We start from the raw sequence: 8,258 nt of genomic DNA, 5'->3' as shown, positions 1-8,258 counted from the left end.
TCTGGTGATTTTCTCTTAGTCTTCCGCTTTCTTTCAAAAACCTTGGCAGGTGCAACTTCCAGTTTCTTCTTGGTCAGTGATCGCTTGGTCACCTTATGACTTGCTAAAGTAACTGGTGCCAATATCAAGGGCACTGCCTTTCCCTTCTTCACTGAAGGCTCTTCAACCAGTGTTACCCTTTCCAAGTAGGTGTCGGTTCTCTTCTTCTTTGGATCAAGAGGCGAGGCAAGTAGGGTAGAGGCATACCCATCGAGCATGTCATACATCACCTCATATCCCATGGGCTCCACTTCCTCCTTTCTGGGCTCAACCACCTCGATTATGCACTCACCTACTCTGATAATAAAGAAGATGTACTCTTCATACTTCTTGACAATATCGCCAGATATCCTCATCCTCTAGCTCATCTTCCATCTGAACTCATCAAAGTATTTGTTCAAGACTTCAGGATAACCGGATCCCATTGCTTGAAGACTTTCTCTAATTTGTTTGGTAACCACTTGGTTAGTAGACCATTGAATATCACTGACTCCCAGAAAATAGCCTTGAAAGTAGAAAAACAGACCTACCAGGAGTTGTCCAAATTTAAATCTTAAGGCATTGTCCTGTTTAATAGACTTCAGGTTTACTAGAAGTTGCCTCTACATACAGGTGCATAGATCAAATGAGGCATCTTCCATGATCATTCTGTAGGCAGCATTCACCGCAACAACAAAAATAGAGTTTATTCTACTAGCATAGAACGTCCGGTATTCGATCACCATGCAGGCATACTTGACCAAATCATCCTTAATGGTGTTAATGGTAATTCCTCATTGGTCGGTCACAGAACCGGCGAGCTTGGTCATTTCCATCTTAATAACTTTCCTTAGGGCTGGCACTTCTCCAACGTTATAGAAACTAGTGACGACATGAATCACTTCTGGTGTGATGTTATGTGTCCGCTCAAGATACATTTTGTCACTGTGCACTCTGCTTAGGATGATGCAGATGTGATCTTCTATGAATTCTTCAAGAAAATAGACCACATTGTGAAGTTTCTTTCTTTCTAGGATGTTGTATTCTGGTTTGATCTTCTTGTCATCCCCGTAGAATAAACCTAACTGGGAATGGATCACTAGGGATCCTAGGTCTTCTATTTTGCAATCAATATAATCTGAAATACCTTCCTCGCCTATAACACCAGTGGGTATCTGGGATAGGGCATTGTATTTCATCTTCTTTTGTATGAAATCTACTAAATCAATAGGTGCACTAGAACTGGAGTACGATGCAGAAGCCTTGATAAAAAAAGAAACTCAAAAAATACCTTTGTGAATCAATATTTAGGGCTTTGACACTATAGCTAGCAACACACCACTTCGGTCACTTGGAACACCGCTTAGTGTTCTTCACTAATAGGTTGCAAATATCTCAGAATTCTTTTGCTAGATTTCAATTCACTCTGAATCGCAAGTTGAATCGCCTTTGGTCGCTCTGCACCTGAAAATTTCTTCGCTCGTAAATTGATAAGTGAAAATGACTTGAAAATCCCTTTTAAACAAATTCTTCACCTACCATAATAAATGCTCCACCATTAGGTTATAAACCCTAATTTTGCCTTTTACCATTTCCGGTCTTCTGCCAATTGACAGGTAACACATACCGGTTAAGGTCTTTTAGCGGTGTGAACCAGGGGTTTGAAACATTTCACCGATTTGTTCCCCCTAAGCTTTTCTAAAGCTTAGTTTGTTGGTTCAGCGACTTCCACACTAGGTGCAGAAACCGATTCTTCTTGTGACACTTCTTCAGGTTTCTTCTTCCATGTTGTCTTCATATCTTCTTGAATAATTTCAACATCAATCTTTCCTTCTAGAGTGATTGGTATATCATCTGATATGTTCTTTCTCATTTTGTAGGTTCTGGCAGGGTGTCCTGGTTTGTTGCAATGATAGCATACCATTCCAAGTCTTCTCCATGGTCCATTGTTCATTCTACCATTCTTCCTCCTGCATGTTGCAGTAGTGTGACCGCTATCATGGCAAATCAAATAGGTTTCTCTCCAACCAATTGCCGCTTGATAGCCACCACCACCTGACTGATGGTCATAGGTATTATACAGGTTTGGATTCTGGTTCACAAAGGATTCAGGAAAAACTCCTTGACTCCTTTGAGGATATCTTCCAGTGTTGTGTATAACAGACCTGCATTCAAATGATCTATGCCCAAACTTGTTGCATGCATAACAGTTACCATTGAATCTATTGGATATAGGCTTATTGTTTAGAAAGTAAGGAAAATTATTGTAAGCCTTATTTCTACACACTTTAGCAGTATGTCCTTCCTTGAAACAATTAAAGCAAACAGGTTTAAACTTTTGCTTACCTTTATCCTTTGGTGCCAGTTGTTTCTTTGATGCTCCATCTTTTGTTCTAGAGGTCTCACCTTCCTCATAACCAGAAAAACCAAGTCCAGTGGTATTCTTTACTGATTTTGCTGATTCAAGCTTTTGTTCTAGCTTAATAGTACTCTTATTGAATTTGGAAAGTATTTCCTTTGACTCAATGAGTTCCTTGGAAATAGCAGCACTGAATTCCTTCAAGGTTACATTCTCAAAGATAACCATGTTTAGTTCACCTTGCATTTCTTCTTTTTCCATTTTACTCTCTTGGAGATGAGCGTTAAGTGCATTGATTTCTTGCTTCAGTTTGGAGATCTCATGATCTTTGTCTTTTACCAGGTCTTCAACTTTCCTCCAGTTCTCAAGCTCTTGACACATTCTAATAGTCAGTCCTTCCAGTTCCCTTCTTAGGTTAGCATTAGATTCATTCAGCTTTTCAACTTCTTCAACTAGGGCTTCCATGTCTGCTTCATCAGAAGAACTGTTTTCAGTAAGCTCCATCAGTTTCTTAGTATGCTCTCTTCTTTTTGCTAGAGAGGCTTTATATTTGACTTTCAGTTCATCAAAGGCTTTCTCAATTTGATTGAGACGATGAGTAAGCTCCCTCATAGTATATTCCCCCATATCTCCTTCCAAGTGGTTAGACTTATAGAAAGATTGGCTCTAATAGCAATTGATGAATACTAAGAGGGGGGGTGAATTAGTATACCAAAAAATACTAAACTCAAACACTTAAATAGTCTAGCAGTTAACCGATATAGCAGATTTACTAACAAACTGGTTAAGACAAATGCAAACCAAACAACAAATAAAACATTCACCCACAAGAGCACAATCACCATAACACAAGATATTTTGACATGGAAACCCAAATGGGAAAAACCACAGTGAGATGAAACTCACAAGTAACTATCTATAGAATAGTAACCAAATCAGTTAAGGTTAGACCGATTAAGGTCATACAATGTTCTTCACCAGAATAGATCCTATTAGGAATCTCGATCTCTATTAGGAGATAAGTCCGATTAAAGACTACCTTGCGAGAGGATTTCAGATCCACAGTTGTGAACCACTTTGTTAGAGGATTTACAAAGGCTTTGCCAGGCCTACCCAGTTAAGGGTTTCAGACTTGTCGAAGATGTGAGTAACCAACAAGTGAGTGATCTAAATACTAGCACAATATGCTTGGTTAGATCCTTGATAGCTCATTGTTAATGCATTTCAACATTACTTCAGTCTTCAATATCTCCACACTCTATTTCTTCACACAGACCTAATCTTCTTCTATGATCGCACATACAAAAACCTCATCAATCACCTTGAACCCTAACAACTACTAAAACCCTAGACATGATGTCCTTATAAAGGAATCTTATTTCATGTTGGTCCAATAGGATTACATTGCAAGTTCCTAGGTTCAGTGCATCTAGACACATTTGGTAACATGACATAGAATCATCGCCAAAGTGTCGGTGGATGATAACTCATCACACAAATACCGGTTGGTAACTCATCAAAGAGTAATACCAGTTCATACATTTAACTGATTACCAGTTCATACATTTTACCAATTACCCGTTTGTCAAAATGAAGACTGGGAAAAATGATAACAACCACTTTGTTCCTTCGTACTGCTTTGGGATCCTCGAATCGCTTGAGGTCTTCATACCGCTTTGGGTTGGTAAACACTTTCTCCAAAACACCGATAGTCTAAAGACTATAATACATAATACCGGTTGGAACAAATACTGGTTGAGCATAACTCATACATACAAAAAGTGATCTCAAAGAAAGTGTATGTCCATCAATGACAATCACAACATCATCATCAAAAATGCCAACAAACCACTCGTGTGTGGTCTACCCTAAGGGCAAGGACATTTAAGAGGTCATTAATAAGATTTGGGTGTTCTTGCAAATAAAAGTGTACAACTTTGTAGTATAATTCAACATTGGCCACTTTAACTACAACATCTTTGAATTGCATATGATCCCATGCCTCTGTAGAATGGTTCATGATAGTAGTGGCAACATTATCATATTCATCATCTTGAATATATAAATATGTAAGTTCCTTCCAGTGCTATTGCTCATCACAAACACGGATATGAGTTCATCAAAGTGACCCCTATTTTGATAGTAATCACTGACCTCTTCCAAGTCATCCACCAGGAATAAAAAATAAATGTCAGAACACAAAAAATATAAATTTCTCACCTTCACAGTTACACATAACACTGCAGATGAACCTTCCTAGATTATCATGAAGAAAAAAACTTAAAAAACAAATCGCTTACTTGTGGTGTTGTTGTTCATGTTGGCTCTATTGGACCTTGCAATTAAGATTCAATATACATTATTCTATAAGATTAACTGTGCAACATAATCAAATGTTGAAAAATATGTTATCTTATTGAGCTTCACTTGGTTTCAAGAATAGTTTAATATTATCTACTTAACAGGGCCAACCATGTGAAGGTGGAAGCTCATTTGCCCCCCCCCCCCTAACATCACTCTAAATTCCCCATTAACATCTAACATTTATTCATTGTTTCATCCATTAATAAAATATAACGTTCATTCATTATCACATAATGTTCAATAACACATAACATTCATTAACACTCATTAACACACAACATTCATCAATATTAATTAACACATATCATTCATGAACATTCATTAGCACATAATTACATTCATTAACACATAAAAATCAGTCATTATCAAATAATGTAGATTACAATCATTTAGTTTTTATATTTTTTTGAAGCTATGTAAAGTCTAAGTGGAGCATCAGTTTCTTCATCATTTCCCCTCTTCAGTTGTTCTCCCCACTGCTCATGATCTTGATGTATAGCTAGTCCTCTTCTGAGGATGAGGACATCGATGCAAAGGGGAGTCCTTTGCAATAACAAAGAAATGGGTTAAATTGAAACCATTTTTTATTTTTGTTACAAGTATTTCATTAATTTAAAGAACATAACCATGGTGCTCTTTACCTGATGGAGCCACATCATTTTCAAAATTATTTTGTCTAGACTCAACCTCAACATGCTAAACACCCTCTAGATCCTCTAAAGTTGAAATACGAAAGGTTGCATTAATCAATACACCAATTGCAATTAAATATGTTTAAAGGAATAGCAATGGTCCTCTTTACCTGACTAGGAAACATCAGGTTCCTAATGTTGTCTACCCGGATCATGCTCCACTTGGTCACCACCAACTACATGCTCTAAAATATTAACAAAAAGGGTTACATTAATTTCTACACCAATTACAATTTAAGATGTTTATTTGTATTAATAATTACATAAAAAAAATTGAATAGCAAATGAATACCTCCACCACTGGGATGCACATCCGGACCTTCATGTGGAGGTTGTGTTCCACGATTATCAGGCTACATTCCAATGACGTGCACATTGTTATAATTGCTTGCTTAATTAAAATAAATAAATTCACTTTATGTTGGAACTTAACATCAAATAGATTATTGGTAAAGTATTTAATTTGAAATTATTTTCATATAGCTTATTTACTTGTGTGACGGATGCACCAGAATCTCATGTTTGCTCACTCAAACCTCATAGTCATTCAGCCATGGCTGTATCTCATGTCATCTTGTGTGGGTGCTCTATTGAATTCAAAGCCCTGCATTTTTTCTTTGTATTGTGAGTTTTTCTTGTATTGTTTGATAAAAAAAAAATTATTTGCAATTTATAAATATTTTGATGCGATATTTCATTTACTAATACTTACAATTCGTGCAGCAAGTGTAAGTGATAAACTAGTATAGTCCTTACAAAAGATAGTCCATGGAATCTATTTATTTAGATTGGTTCAATGTGCTATCTCATGTTGTCAAAATTCACGCTGTCTTATTGGTCTTTGTAATGTCCCTACTTTGAAATATAATTTAATAATAGTAAATTAAAATACAAGTGATCAGATCAAATCAAATGAGAACTTCTAATTGTGCAACTAAATACTTTATTAACAGTTTAATAAACTTTTATTACAATCATATATACACACAAAACTTATTATTATTAATTCTAAAGAGAGAGCAATAGTATAGACAGGGAAAGGCATGTGTAAATAATACTAGCATTAAAAAAGAAAGTTCACAAGTCCAAAGAAGTAGTTTTAATGTATAGAACATGGTCATCACCTGCAATACCCTGATCATGTCCACCAGGTTGATGATGACACATGAAATTATGTAAAAACAACATGTACATATTTTAGTTAGTGACATAAAAGAGTATAAAATATAAACCATTATTGAACTTTTTTTATAATTAAAGCTTTCATTAGTGCTTACTCGCATGTTTTCTATTGCTTGCATAAATTGATTCAGCCTATCTTTTATCTCATCAGTTTGAGGGGTCATGCATACCAAAGCAAAAATCTCTTTATTAATTTTTGTGATAGACATTTTTATCACTTATAAAGGGTTTATGGAAATTGCATAGTCCTCATCACTTAATATTGTGTTGAGGTGCTGATGTAAGGGAGGTTCTTTTCCCTTTCCCCGAACATCTGTCTATGAAAAGAATATTATTAACGCTATCAAAATTACTCTAAAACACTCAAGAAAATAGCATAATAATGTAACAATTTGCTTCTATCCAATTTGTACAATTACAATGAGGTTTACCTGCTCGATAGAAGTGTCGGGACCTACATCCCTTTCTGTGCTATGTGATGGATCCAGGTCACCCTGTGACAAAGAAAAAATATAAACGCGTTAGCGAAATGAAACCAATAGACAACAAAAAAACTTAATAATAAGACAGTATATTGGAGTCATTAATTGAAGGTTGGTTTAAATGGTATAGTATGTACCACCCCCATGTTAGTAACTTTGTTTGTATCTATACGATTCAAATTGTAATCGATTAGTAGCTCTTCCCCTACACTTATTGATTTTATCGCACATATGAATACACAATTTCCCTCGTGTGCCTCAAATATGCAATTGGGTTTCTTATCAGTTGACCCAGGTCGCGTACTATTTATAAAACCTACAGTATTCCCTATTGCTTTTGGCCTTCCATCAATGTATACAGCCACTCATTTGCTTTGACCATTATCTTTCTGTTGTATATAATTTGTTGACAGTGCATAGATACGCATACTTTTTATATATCAAACAATCTACATCCAATTTTTGTAATTGTAACAAGGTTCGACATACTCCATCAATTCAACAACTTTGTTGTAACAGACCTTTATGTTGTCCATGGAAAATAGGCCCAAACCATGTAACAATGAAGGTGTTATGCTATATATCCTGTCGTTAACACAAAAATCAGTGTTTATTGGAGGAAGTTCCTTGGGTACCCATTGTTTTTGTAGATGTTTGTACCTCAAGGGCACCTTGATGTCGCCTTTGGTCTCATCATCATAAGAACATGACCCCCCTTGAGCAAGGAAAAATTCCATGCGTTTATTGAATTTTCTTCTAATTTTTTGACCTATAGTTGATCTCCCTATTTTAGACCTACTACATGTCTCACTTTTGTTGACTATTCCTACATTTCCCTCACTCGAGGAAGACACATCTGACAAATACCTATTTGGTGGTACCTGCACTCCATCAAATGAGAGAGATATTTTGCAAATGAAGGTAATGTTGATGAAGAAGTCATCCCTAAAGTCGATGTTGAGATTAAAAATTGAATAAGTCCAACTGGGGCCTCAAGTGTTAATAACTGTATTAGATTTACTGCTAATGTCAAGGTTTGAAGAACTAAGGAAGTTTGTTTTCCTAGTAATTTTTTAAAAACAAACTATTTCTATAGGGTGTATTGACTTATACCTGTCGACCATGAGACTATGCAGGATCCTCGTCAAAGGGGTTCAAGTT

The sequence above is a fragment of the Cryptomeria japonica genome, chromosome 2, assembly GCF_030272615.1.
Source record: "Cryptomeria japonica chromosome 2, Sugi_1.0, whole genome shotgun sequence".
NCBI lineage: Eukaryota > Viridiplantae > Streptophyta > Pinopsida > Cupressales > Cupressaceae > Cryptomeria > Cryptomeria japonica.
This window is presented reverse-complemented; position numbering follows the sequence as displayed.